The following is a 15,287-nucleotide window of genomic DNA, read 5'->3' on the forward strand; positions in this document are numbered from 1 at the left end:
AGCTGTCTGGGTCGGGTAACTGGAGGGATAGTGGTGCAACTAAACAGAATTCTAAGCACAGGGCAAATAATTATTTTGGTGGGGGAAAAAAGCAAAGATAAGCTCAGTACTGGAGTTTGAGGTAGCTTGTGTTACCCATGAGAAATGTGAATATGTGAATCTGGCACTCAGGGGACAGATAAAGCCAGCATTTTTGAACTTGTGGTTGATAATTTAAAACTATGCAAGTTATTGCAATCAATCAAGGAAAGTAGATGAAAACAATGGAAAGCGCTCCAAGAAACGTAAACTTACACGCCAATGCAAAGTTGACGATACTATTATTAAACAGTGCCCGGCAGATTGATAACGGAAGAGGTGACATTCTTGGCTCCTTGCGCAGAGACAGGGATGCCGTAACAATGACAATAAAGTGCCAGTCTGTGTTTAAGTTGCAGATTGAAACAGATGACAAGACAGGTAACTTGTTTTGCTCAGACTCAGGCTTACCCTAGGGTTCCCATGGAAGAAATTGGCACTAAATTACTATCAGATTTAGGTCAAAGAAATATCATGAGCTGTTTAAGGGCAGAAATTCACTGAAATTTTGTAGACAGCCTACAATTTTTTTTTTTTTTTCACTTTGCAGATTAGGCATGAGAAGAGCAGATATTTTTCTATTAGAACTAATTTATCCTGAAGCTTTCCCCTATCGGCTTAATACTTCACAAACATTTCTTTTCAATCTACAATGATTAATTAGAAAATGTCCAACTGCTACAGAATGGTCTGAGAACGTACAGCAAACACAGCAGGAGCCTAGGAATTAATATCTCATAGAATAAAGCTGTTCATTAAAAAAAAAAATAACTTCTCAAGTGCTTTGAAAATCCTTTGGTGGGTTTATATAACCACATTTCCATCAGGTCCCTTACTTACATAGGACAAACATTGTGATCTTTACAGAGAATGTCTCTAGATCCTTCCTACAATTGTGTTGACAAGGGCCCACACTACTGAAACAACTTCATTTGTGTAGCAAAGTTCTTTACCAATCAATAAACAAAGTAGCTGTGCTTTGTACATTGTGCTTAGGACTGTTTCACCTCATTTAGCAGCTATAGAACAAACACAGAACACAGTCTTAGCTGGGAAATGTCTAAATTTTACTGGAAAAAATAAATCTATATAGTCATGCAAAGGTTACAGAGAGAAGTACGTTCTGAGAAACGCATCATTAGGTGATTTCATTGTTGTGCAAATACCATAGAGTGTACTTACACAAACCCAGATCATATAGCCTACTACACACCTAGGCCATATGGCACTAACCTTAGGGGACCACCATCATATATGTGGTCCATCGTTAACCAAAACGTCATTATGCAGCGCATGACTGTATATGAATACAAATAAGACGTAGGTAAAATCAATTCCATAAAAGGTCAGAGGAGAAATTTCAAATGACAACTGGAATAACCAGAGACAGCTTTGTGGTGGAGATATTAGGAAAGACTTGTATAATATAAAAGGAGAAGAAAAGAAAAAAATCTCGGATAACAACTTCATCAAAGGTTGGTTCAGATTATCAGATTAGGGTGAGTTTTGAAAGTCGGCCTAAGGAATGCATAGTTGATGGAGTAAATATTCACGTTTCTCAGTTTAATTTCCTGAAGATTTTGTTGCATCTGCTAAGAACTTTATTTGATTCCCCCTAAAGTGCAAACTCTGCTCCATGGTATACGAATTCCTCTAAAACCTAAATTCTGTTTACCTCTAAACTATCTTCCTAGACACTCTGAAACAGTCGTTAAATAATTTACTCAAAACTTCATTAAACACAGAGATGTCCACTCTATATGGAATATTTCTCTTGAAATGTCCAATCTATAAAAATCATATCTTCTGTAAAGGTTCAATTCCAATGCCACCTATATTGTAAAAATTTCCTTTTTCTATAAGTTACCATTATTTATTTCCTTTGATTTGTGATATAAATATCTATTTATATATTTGCGTATGTGTACACATTCACATATACATCTAATATAGCACTCGCTAATTCAATTCAGCAATTTAGCTGGGGGTTTGTGTGTTCATTTTCCCTTCCATAGTATAAACTTAAAGACATAATATTTTAGAATTATTTTCTGTAACCTATAATGCTTAACATAATTTTTCCGCAAGAAACGTTTATGAAATACGTGTTAGACACACATACACACATGTATATATACATAGGCATTCAGAACAGAATTTAATTTGTGATCCAATTTTCCATAACAAACTTAAAAACTAAACCTATATGAACTCTGCCAGTGGGACTGAGTATGATGATCACTGATTCTGATCAATCCATGATGTTTCAGACAGCTAGGAAGATACCACAGTTTGTGCTCCCCTTCCACAGTAGAGAGTTAATGCTATGAAGAGGTTTCCCAGAAAAGTACTCTATTTCCCAGCCCCTTTGACATTTAGGCCTGGCTTTGTGACTGGTTCTTGCCAATGGAATACAGATGAGATTGATCCGTGTTAGTCCCTTGTTTCAGAGGCAGGTGTTCCTTCTCTAGGATCTCCTTCGTTTTCCTTCCGCAGGCTAGAAACTGAGCTCAACAAAGCCCTGTGGATAGCAAAGCTGGGTCCAGAGAATCCTCACATGGAGAAAGTTTTATCTTCACCACGATCCTGCAGGGGAACTTTAGAGTGTGGCTATATTTCTCTGTGTGACGTTGGCCTTTTATACTGCCACATAAGCCCACCAGTTAGTCTAAGGGCTACTTATGGGTGATATCACTCCCCAGGCACTTCCGACTCTCTGTGCATGTGGGCAAGATGGTTCAAGTGGCTCTTGGATATTTCCTGGAAGAGAGTCACAGGCACGGACTTTAGAAGTGCATGCGAACAGTAAAAGAGACGTGAGGGCATCTGAGCAGAACATGAATAGCGTCTGCTACACGCACCATGTGGCCAAAAGTCATTTGGCTGTAATGAGCGTGACTAAGAGCCCTGGTCGTACCTAATATACTTTTCTACCTAGGAGGACATTCTAACCAGATATCTAAGGTCTGCTCTTAAACCATCGTCAGAGATGTCAGGAAGAACAGAAATAGTAACTGAAAATGATAAGTGGCATGGTTTCTCACATTCACAAGCATTCATATAGATATGCATAGGAATAGGTCACGTGACTGTGCTGTAAAAGTAGCACAAGTGGTACTCACTATTCGGGGATGCTTTTAGTGATGGGATCTGTCCTACTACAGAGCCCTCATGAGGGAGGTTTACCGTTAAAGCCAACAGTGATTTCAGATAGCCTTCATAGACTTCCGGTTGCATTTCAATCAGAAATATGTTAACCTCAAAGGTTCACAGACATATCAAAATTTAGAGGGTCAGATGGTTCAAAATTAGTCTACATTATAGGACAGTTGGAAGACGTGCCCTTTATTTGCCCAAATGTAGACACATCTCTGGCCGTCATTAACGACTCCACCAAGAGAGACTACAGCAGTGTGAGTGACGGTGAGGCTTAACTGAAGGACCACGTAAGTCATGGCAGACGCCACATCAACAACGGCAGTCAGGAGAGTTCACGACCGTGACTGTCCCCTCGATACTGGGACCTGGGCATAGTTGTGACTCTAGTAATGTCCAGGGATGGCACCAAGCCAGCAGCGACGGCAGCCTCAGAGGCTGAGGGAATAGCAATAACCATTCAGAGGCAGATTTAAGGATCCCTGTTGATTAGAATCCCAGTCACATATGCATGGATATTCAGAGGCTTTGGGGATGATGATAATGAGGTGTCTAAAAATATCGCTGGCAAAAACTCTTCATCAACTTTCAGACCCACAAAGGTAGAGACAGAAAATTGATTCCCACGTGGTTATTCATCGACTGTAGAAAAAAAAAAAAAAGGTATCAGGGCAACAGTTGAACAGAGGGCAAGGAAGGGTGAAAGCATCTTGACAGTGCTGATCAAAATGGCATTGGACGAAAAGCTGTTTCAACCACAAAGGTGGCCAGAGGGGAAAATAACTAGGAAAAAAATATTGTTCTGGAGGGATAGAAGTGCTTCACTTTGAACGAAAGAGACTGATCAGATCATAAGGGAGCTGTTAGATTTTCTTGCACGTCTTTAAATCTGGGCCTCTATCCTTTGTATAGAGATGAGAGCCAAATGAGAACCAAAAACATATGTAAACTCCAAGAAAATATATGAATATCTGGGGCAAACTATAGCCATAATGGCTAGTTAGTAGAATCAACTCTTTCAAATATATGACACCATCCATTGTTTTCCTTGATTTTGGTTCTGAGGAAGTGAAACAAAATACAGACTGGGAGACTCCAGTGGGGGAAACTTACGCAAATTTTTTAACCCCACAAGCTTGCCTTTCTTTTTCACATTAACTTTCTGAAAGAGAAAGTTACAATGAAGTTTTTTTTCTTTTTTTTTTTTTCGGAGGAAGATTAGCCCTGAGCTAACATCTGCTGCCAATCCTCCTCTTTTTTCTGAGGAAGACTGGCCCTGAGCTAACATCTGCACTCATCTTCATCTACTTTATATGTGGGACGCCTACCACAGCATGGCTTTTGCCAAGCGGTGCTATGTCCGCACCTGGGATCGAACTGGCGAACCCCGGGCTGCTGAGAAGCAGAACATGTGAACTTAACTGCTGTGCCACCTGGCCAACCCCCAATAAAGTATTTTTGATTAAAAAATTATGCATATTAATACAATACACCATTTCTGCTAAAGAGAAATCTAATTGTATTTTCTTAAACTGAATTGTTCAGCTTGCAATAATATATTAACAATAAGTATTATTTTCACTTTCCCCATTAGAACCAAAGTAGAGGATACAGTCATGTGTAAAAACAGTTACAGTGCCATGGAAATTCAATATTTATTTATTTATTTTACATTTCTTAGAATTTCTTTCTGATTAAAAATTTGTTTGTGTTAGCTATAATTACATATATTTACTCAATAATTTTAGGTTTTATTTATGTGTCTTAATTGTTGTATATCCTAATGGTCATTACACGTTCATGGATTCTCTGAGACCTTATTTTCCTATTCTGTAAATCCTTTAACTTTATACTCACTGGTTAGAGGGAATTAATCTTTTCATAAGCAGAGCCCTAAGAAAGCTAGAAAACTATTTTTCAAAATTGATAGTTATTTGAACTTTTAATTTAAATACAATGACTAAGTAGGTTATCTTAACAGTTTCTCTTACACCATTATAATTACATAATATTTACAATTTTATGTAAATTTGTACAATTTACAATGACAATTATATAAATTATACTTATTTATGTAATGTATATTATTATAACTATGTACTGTAATAATATGCTATATAATAATGTTTTGTATATGACTATCACTCTTCTATATCAGAGAATATTACCATATAAATAGAAAAATTGCAATGATAGAAATTTGGTTAACCTCAATGATAGCAGGGATGGACAATCAGATAATGGGTAATAGGTTTCTCTTTTACATATGAAGCATCTATGCTCATATAAGATAATCTGTAATTTGATCAGTATTCCTATTTTTAGGACTCCCTTTTAAGATTATTAGAAGTGAATCATAAAACATTTATGATCACAATCAATTCTGTAGTTATCACCTCAAGGCCAATCAAATTTCATCTACTTTCTTCTTTACTTCTGCTCCTTCTGAGGCAAGGCCATATGCTCCAGAGAATACAAAATTAGGTAATAAACAGTTATCTCAAAGAGCTTGCAACTAACTATTAAAGTTCTACTTTAAATCATCTCAGGCGAAGTGAAATAAATGAATTAAAGATCAAAAGAAAATGCTATTACAAACCTGTGAGTGTACCGGAAAAGCTCATTTCATTAAAAGTGTTTCATAAGACATCTACTCGGGAAGTTTCAATGACCCCGAGTTGCACATCGGCTCACCTACTCCAAGCAGGATAGACTGAATTGAGCATGAGGTTGCTTATTAGGAGACTTATTTCCTTTTCTGAACCTAAGACTTCTTAGGCAAATCAATTCACCTTTTTCTGATATGAATTTCCCCTACTGCTGTCCTTAATGTTAAATATTCAAGAACTAAAAAGGAAACGCTTTCCAATCATGGAGTAGAGCGTGCTGCCAGCATTTTTAAATCTTGCAATATTGCCTTTTGTCTTGCCAGTTCCCGGTCTACTCTTTTTTTGTATCTCTGGCATTTTTGTGATGTTTGGCGACATCCAAAAAGATTTTATTAGACCTATTGGGTCTTTTAACTAGCCTTGAAGAACCCACATTTTTACTTCAAACAGAATAAGGATACATACTTTATTCTCATCTCCATAACCACGTTGGCAGTGTGATTCTGCAACTGAGTCTAAAGTCTAGGCTGGTGACATGTTTCTCAAACAGGTACTCTAACTAATAAAGTGTTAAGTCAGTTAAAGAAAGGAGAAGTCATCATACAAATTAATCAGTGTTTGCTATCATTGTCTTGAGAATGTAACATTTGTGTATTCTATTTGCCACACATGGCTAAGGTACAGTTGGAATGAAAATGAGGACGTGGGAGAGGTTTTAGTAAAGTTGGCATATACTAGAGGTCGAGTATCTTTGTGAATTCCTCTCTGTCGGAATCATGTTTGGATCAGGATATTATCTAACTCTAATGTCATAGGTGAGCACTATGTGGCCAATTAAACCTATGAAGATTCTGCCAGTTAATCTTCTTTGTCATAATTTACCTTAACACAGGACATAGCATACATTCTTGAAAGAAGTAAAAATATGTATTCTTCTACAAAATAAAAGTGCTTTAGCCAAGTAGACAGTGGTGGAAGGCCAGGTGACCTGACAGTTTGTGTTTACAGGTGCGGCACTCTCCTTTCCTATGGAGCTTCTGGCCTCAAGCAGCAAATGGAAATGGGAAGGCAGGATGAAAAGCTATAATGGGGATTCCAGATGTGAGTGGTTGATTTTTCTTCTTGTTGACTAGAAAATTTCTTCATCTAATATTTATCCTTTACAAAGGGGCTGTTTGTGAGTGCAGTAGAAAATTATTATGAAGTTGAATATACTCAATTCATCTTTTTCCAGAGTAATGGAAAATCCCCTTCTTGTTACTAACAATATTTTTTGGCTTACTTAGAGTTTATAATTAGTTCAAATGGACTTGCCAATAGCATGTATGTGTGTGTGTATGTGTGCAAATATATATATATATATATATATATATATGTATTTAAGATTCAGCACTCTCACCCTCTCACTGCCATGTCACAGGGTTTGTTCCCTGTTCAGGGGCCCATGTCACCATCTGTCAGTTGTCAAACTGTGATGGTTGCATGTTATTGTGATGCTGAAAGCTATGCTGCCAGGATTTCCAATACCAGCAGGGTCACCCATGGTGGACAGGTTTCAGCGGAGCTTCCAGACTAAGACAGACTAGGGAGAAGGACCTGGCCACCCACTTCCAGAAAAATTGGCCATGAAAACCCCGTGATTAGCAGTGGAGCATTGTCTGATAGAGTACTGAAGGGGAGAGGACGGCGCACAAAACCAGGCAGAGTTCCACTCTGCTGTCCACAGGGTCACTGGGAGTTGGAATCCACTCAAAAGCACTAACAATAACTATATACACGTATACATATATATATATATATATATATACTCTATACATACACACACAGGTAGACACATCTTTTCTGTTCTCTTGCCTTTCTAATGTTTACAAATATCATCAGAGATCACAATAAATGAAGTTTTAGCAAACATTCACAGAAGTGGAAAAATCCCATGTTGTCATTTTTTATCCTATTTATCAGTAAAATTATCCTATTTATCAAGAATAAATTATCTTTGATACCCTATTTATCAAGAAAATTAGGGGCCGGCTCCGTGGCCAAATGGTTAAGTTCGCGCACTCTGCTGCGGCGGCCCAGGGTTCGGATCCTGGGCGCGGACATGGCACTGCTCATCAGGCCACATTGAGGCGGCATCCCACATCCCACAACTAGAAGGACCTGCAGCTAAGATATACAGCTGTGTACGGGGGCTGGGGGGGGGGGGGGGGGGGGGAAATAAAGCAGAAAAAAAACAAAGGAATATTGGCAACAGTTGTTAGCCCAGGTGCCAATCTTTAAAAAAAAAAAAGAAAATTAGAATTAAATATCCATTTGGCTTCTTTAACATCTTATATTATAGCTCTTCAGAGGAAATTTTTCCTTGGAAACTTTTCATTTGCTTGAAGTGATACTCTCAAAACATTTTCCTTATGTTTCAAATACTTTTTTTCCCTGAAATTAGTTTAGTTTTTCTTTTATGTATTCACACATACCTTTGTAACAAATTCAACATTTTATGCATTTATTAAGCAGTATTATTTCTAAAGCACATTATATTAAACATGCAATTCAATGATGATGTTGCATCTTAACATCTGTTCTTATGCAAAGACATAAACGTAATTAATGTCAGTCTTTCGTGTTATTGTCCTTATGAACCTTTTTCATGATGTTCCACTCAATTCTCTTTCTTCATCCTTCGTCAAAGCACTATAAACTCCAAGTGTGCAATGACAAGCTAAGATAATGCCTATTTATTACACCATTGGTAATGAAACTGATTTCTCTTCACGTTGCCAACTTTATATCCATTGATATCTCGAACTTTCCTTTGATCAGATACAAGAAACTAAAGTATGGGGATCAATGAGAAGGATATTTTCACAGCTCAAGTGAAACAGCTATTGCAGGCTAACAAAGGAAGCGTAGGCTAAGATATGGATAAGAGAAAGGTCACGGCGGTTTAGGATGTGCAGGCATAGATTAGTGACTGGAGGTGAGGGGATGTAGAGGCAGATGCAGACAGTTTAGGTCACTGCATACTAAGTAATTAAAAACTTTAAAATTCATGACAATTCGTATGAATTTAATTATACAGATAAAGGAGATTTCAGGTTGCTGGTTTTTTTCTTTTTGAAAAATAAAGCCACATGCCAGCTGTACAAACAATTGATGGGCTACAGATGTTACAGCAGGATCCCTTAGGAAATCCTTATTTTTTAGGGGAGGCAAAATTTTACCTCTACTCTCTAGGGTCTTCCACTGGGGCTGAGAATTAAATAGATATAAGATAGATTATGGGGAGAAAAGTATACACATTTATTTGATATAAGTTTTTGGTGACATAGGAGCCTTGACAAGGAAACGAAGTTCCAAAGAAGTGGCAAAATCTAAATGCTTTTATATTAGGTTGAACAAAGGCAGGCAATTGTGGAAAAGTAACTAAAACACATGGGGAGGCTAAAGGAAGATAAGAGTTATTTTAACAATATCTGTTTTGACAGAATTCTCTCAGCCTCTACTCCCTGTTCCTGGTGATAAGAATGCTTCTTTCATCCTGTGGAGAGAGGACATCTTTTACAGGGGAGTTTTTATTCTCCTGTTTTCAGGAAGAAAAGCAGAGGTCAGAACGCTCTTATACCTGCTGTTTTTCAAGTGCCTTTAGCTCAAAAATAATCCTTAGGTCAAAAGGACATATTTTGAGGTAGTATATTCTGCCACCCTTCATTTTAGTAGGACACTTTACAGAAGTTAAAGAAAAACTGAGGGTCTGGCTTGGCGCAGCAGCAACACAAGTGAAAAGGAGAGACATGAGACAGAATGCAACTGTAGATATGGTTATTGCTTAAAATATGAGGATGATTGAGATTAGATGCAATAAGTGATTACAAAATCTAGATAAAGGAGGCTGCACTAGTAGTTAAGATATAGAATGCAGAAAAGGAGACAGCTACCTATAAATACATGCTATGCCTTGTAATCCTACCTTTAAGATGACAATAAGAAAATTATGTGGATTTATACTAGTTGCAAAGATTATCAATTAGCCATTTCTGGAAAGAATAGGCGCCGAAAGTCTTTCCACTACATAATAAATTCAGTAAAAGTTTATCCTTCTAGACTTCTAAGTAAGAATAGCAAAATCAAGCCATCACTTGAAGTCATGTCTCTTTAATATCTAACAAAATGAAGGACTATGATAAACATCAGCAAAAATTGCAACAGCAGAAATCACACAAGAAAGCCGATAAAAAATCTTCATTCAAAACCTGCAGGAGACAGCAAAAGAAACAAGGAGGAGGTTCTGATGAAGATGAGTGAGACTCAGGGTGCGTCCAAACCCTACCTGCAACCTTCAGCATCAGGGCGAGGGAGTCACTAGTACCTCCACAACTTGTAAAGAAACATGCTCGAGAGTATCTTTATCCTTTGCACCATCTAACTCAGTGAAGAGACTGGAAGAGTAAGTGCTGAGGTGAGACTGGGAGATGTGGAAAATTGAAAATAAAGATTGTAATTTCTAAGTTAACATATGAAAGTAGGATAATTGATACATTAAAAGAGAAGAGAAAATAGAATCACGTAAAAGGCTCAATTACAACAAAAGAAGGCAGAAAAACGGGAGAAATAATAAAAACACATGAAATGAATAAAAATCTTTTACAAATGTAGATATTAATCCAACTATACCAATAATCACTTTAAACATGAGTATAATCATTTAAATCATATAAATATGAGTTTCTAAATACCAATTAAAACAAAGATTCCTTGGGTGAATGAAAAAGAAAACACAACTTTATGTTGTCTAAAAGAAACCCACTTTACACATAAAGCCTCAGGTTGAACATAAAGAATTAGTGAAAGATAGACTATGCTCACGTTAATCAAAAGAAGGCTGGAGTAACTATATTAATTTCAGGAGAAGCAGATTTCAAAACAAATAACATTGGCAGAGAAAAAGAGAAGCATTACATAATGATAAAGGGATCAATTATTTAAAAAGAAATATAATCTTAAATATGTCCTAACATAACCTAACAACTAAAACATCAAAATACAGGATACAAAAACTGATAGAACACAAAGGAGGACTGGAAAATCTACCATTAAAGTTGGAGAATTCAACACCCCTCTGTCACTAACAGGTAGATCAATCAGGAAGAAAATCAATAAGAATAGAGAAGCCATAAGTAACAGTAGCAACCAACTTGATCTAATTGATATTTATAGAATACACCACCAACAATAGCACAATACACATGCTTTTCAAGCTCATATGGAACATTAATTAAGAGGGAACCACATTCTTGGCCATAAAACACACCTTAACAAATTCAAAAGATTAGATAGTATATAAGTATGTCCTCAGATGACAATGGAATTAAGCTAGAAATCAACAACAAAAAGATACTTGGAAAATCTCAAAATAGTTAGATATTTAAAAAAACACATTACTAAATAACATATGAGTCAAAGGAGAAGTGTCAAGAGAAATTAAAAAATAAACTAAATAAAAATGAAAATAAAATTTGTGGGATGCAGTGAAAACAGTGCTTAGAGGGAAATTTATATCATTAAATGCCTATATTATAAAACAAGAAAGATTAAAGCCAATAGCTTCAGTTTCCCGTCTTGGAAACAAGGAAAAGAAAAGCAAATTAAGTTTAAAGCAAATAGAAAAAATGAAATAATATAATTCAGAGGATGAATCAATTATATTGTGTGGTAGGCTGAATAATGACCCCCACAGAAATTCAGCCTGATTCTTAGAACCTATACCTTATATGGCAAATGGGACTTTGCACATCTGATTAATTTAAGAATCTTGACAAAGGGAAATTACACTGGATTACCTTGTCTTCCCTAAACGTAATCCCAAGTGTCCCATAAAAGGGAGGCAGAGGGAGGTTTAAGATGTGAGCTGAAAGTGAGAAGTTGGAGCGAAGCAAGGAAGTGGTCATGAGCTAAGGACTGCAAGCTGCTTCCAGAAGCAGGAAAAGATAAGGAAATCTATTCTGCCCTAGGGTGTTCAGAATGAACCAGTCCTGCTGCGACACCTTGACTCCAGCTCGGTGAGATTGATTTCAGACTTTTGTCTTCCAGAACTCTAAGGGAATACATTTGTGTTGTTTTAAACTGCCGAGTTTGTGGTAATTTCTTACAGTAGCCACAGCAAGCTAACATCAATTCAAAACGGCGAAATAAGAGAGAAAAACAAAGAAAAGAGAAGCCGGCCTCTCTGAAAAGCTCAGTAAAATTGATAAACATCTAGCCAGGCTAAACAAGAAAAAAAAGAGAAAATAGACATATCATGAATACAAAAAATGAAAGAAGAGGAATCACTATTGGGCGTTAGGGATAATAAGAGACTATAATAAATAACTGTAGGCCAAAACTTTTCCAACATAGATAAAATGGACCAATGTTTTGAAACACACAGGCAACCAAAACTCACAAAATGAGAAATAGATAATCTGAGTAACTCTCTACCTCTTCAGAAATTGAATTGAAATTAAAATCACCCCAAAATATAAAGCACAGGTCATTTCACTAGTGACTTCTATCAAATATTTAAGGAAGAAATGATACTGAATCTCTACAATCTTCCAGAAAATAGTTTTCCAGAGAGAACACTTCCTAACTTATTTTATGAGACCAGCATCACCCCAATAGCAAAAGCAGATACAGAATTACAAGAAAAGAAAACTACATGCCAGTATCTCTCATGAACATAGGCACAAAAATTTTCAAATATTAGCAAATCAAATCCAGTAATATATAAAGTGTATAATACAGGAGAATTCAAGGCTGGCTTAATATTCATAAATCAATCAATGCACTTTGATATATAACCACTCCAAATTCATGTGTGCACGCACATGTGTGGTCATATCAATGGATGCATAAAAAAGCTTTTGACAAAATTCAACAAATTCATGAGAAAAATATTCAAACACTAGGATAGAAATAATCTTCCTTAACCTAAAAAGGGAATACATTAAAACCCTAAAGCTAACATCATACCCAATAGTAAGATACACAGTGAGTCCCTCATGATTTGGAACAAAGCAAGGGCATCCTCTTTCATTCCTACTGTTTAACATTCACACTGGATATTCTAGGTAGTGCAATCAGACAAGGAAAAGAAATAAAAGATAAACAGATTGAAAAGGAAGAAATAAAACTATCTTTTTTCTGCAAATAACATGAGAGTCTATGGAGAAAAGGCAAAAGAAACTACAAGAAGAAACTCCTGGCACTAATAAACAAGGAGAACATGGTTACAAAATACAAAGTTAATATATAAAAGTTAATTTCCTATATAGCAGCAAAAATTTAGAATTCCAAATTTCAAATAATACCATCTACTATAGCACAAAAATATTGAAATGCTGAGATTTAAATCTAACAAAATATATACGGGATCTGTATATAGAAAACTAAAAAACACTGATGAAATAAATCACAGATCAAAATAAATAGAGAGATATGCCAAGTTCATGGATTAGAAGGTTCAATACTCTTAGAATGTCAATTATTCCCAACTTCATCTATAAAATCAATGAAATCCCAATCAAACTCCAACCAGGTAATCTGTAGCTATGTTCAAACTGATTCAAAAAGGTATTTGGAATTGCAAGGACCTAGAACAGCTAACAGAATACTGAGGAAGAATCACATTGGAGTATTGACACTATCCAATTTCAAGACTTCCTATAAAGCTTACTGTAGCTGGCTATAAATCCATAGTAATCAAAGCAGTGTAGTAGTGATGAAAGAATAGCACATAAATGAATGGAAGAGAATAGAGTGCCTCAAATAGACCAACACAAATGCAGTCAACCGATGTTGGACAAAGATCGAATGGCAATACAACAGACAAAATATAGACTTTTCAACAAAGGTTGCTAGAACAATTGGATAGCCATCAAAAACAAACAAACAAAAAAAGAACAAAGATACAGACTGTTACACTTTACAAAAAAATTAATACAAAATAAATCACAGACCTGCATAATAAATGCAAAAAGTTCTGTAAGAAAACATGGGATAAAATCCATATAAACATGGGTTGGTAAATGAGTTTTTAGATATAGCACCACAAGCACAATCCATGAAAGAAAAACATTTATGTTAGACTTTATCAAATTGAAAACTTTTGTTCTGTGAAAGACACTTGTAAGTGAATAGAAAGCCAAGGCAGAGACTTGGAAAAATATTTGAAAATCATATGTGTGATAGAGGACTTCATCCAAAATATACGAAGAACTCTTAAAACTCAACAAGAAGAAAACAAAAATCCAATTAAATAAGGGGCAGAAAATCTGAACAGATAATCTCAGCAAAGATAAGCAGGTGGAAACAAACATATAAAAAGTTATGATACTGTAATCATGAATACTGACACTCTACTGTTGTCAAAACCCACAGAACTTTGCAGCACAAAAAATAAGACCACATGCATGAAAATATTTTAAAATCATCTAGGAGAGCAGGGAATTCCAAGATAGAATATGGAATGTGACAAAAGCAACTAATCATATTACAAATTAATAAAATAACTTCCTTGAAGAGGGTGGGGGAAAATGTTTTGACCCAAGTAATTTTGGAAATAAGTAGTAAGACTAAAGGCAAAAGGAACTGCACATGATTACTATACTCTAATTGACAAAGTTGTGCCCCACGGGGCATTGGTTTAACCAATCCTGGAACTTCTATACATGTATCCTGGAATTTAAAAATTAATTAAATAAATGACAGATGGTTCCAGCCAGGTTTCTCATTGTTGGAGTGCAAGAATCCAGACAAGCAAGAGAAGGCTAGAACGATCCATGTGGTAATAGATTAAAATTGATTAAAATTCAGTACATGTTCAGCTTGAAATTGATACAGATGGTTACATATAGAAATATTTATAGATTACATGTGTATACAAAAGTTAGTATACGCATTTATATTTACCTGCCTCATCAGCTGAGAGGGCCTAAAACCAACAACACCCTAGTAGTCTTAAGCGCATCCAGTACCCAGATCTTGGTTACTAATACACCCTCCAATAAAAGGACCAGGGTTCCTTGGGGAAATACCTGGCTCTAGAACTGTAACAGGAAATATGCAAGATAAGCCTACAACATCTTTTAGTATCAGGAAGTGCTAAAACACACACACTTGTGTGTATACCCATGCCGTATGAAGGGGATAGAGGATACAACCCCCAATGGTCAATGCCAAAATAAAAATATGAGCAACAAAATTTAAAAAGGACTATTGAATTGCAATCAAATATATATAACAAGTATACTTGAGCCACACCAATATAAGTAAATAATTGAATAAAAAATTATTGTAGAGAATAAACAAAACTCCTATGCAGAGGAATTCCAAGTATTTTATGTAGCTACTCTGATTTCAAAAAGATGGAGCATAATTCCCCCTTTCCTTATGTGTAGGCTGTGCATA

The sequence above is a fragment of the Equus quagga genome, chromosome 2 (genome assembly GCF_021613505.1).
Source record: "Equus quagga isolate Etosha38 chromosome 2, UCLA_HA_Equagga_1.0, whole genome shotgun sequence".
Lineage (NCBI taxonomy): Eukaryota > Metazoa > Chordata > Mammalia > Perissodactyla > Equidae > Equus > Equus quagga.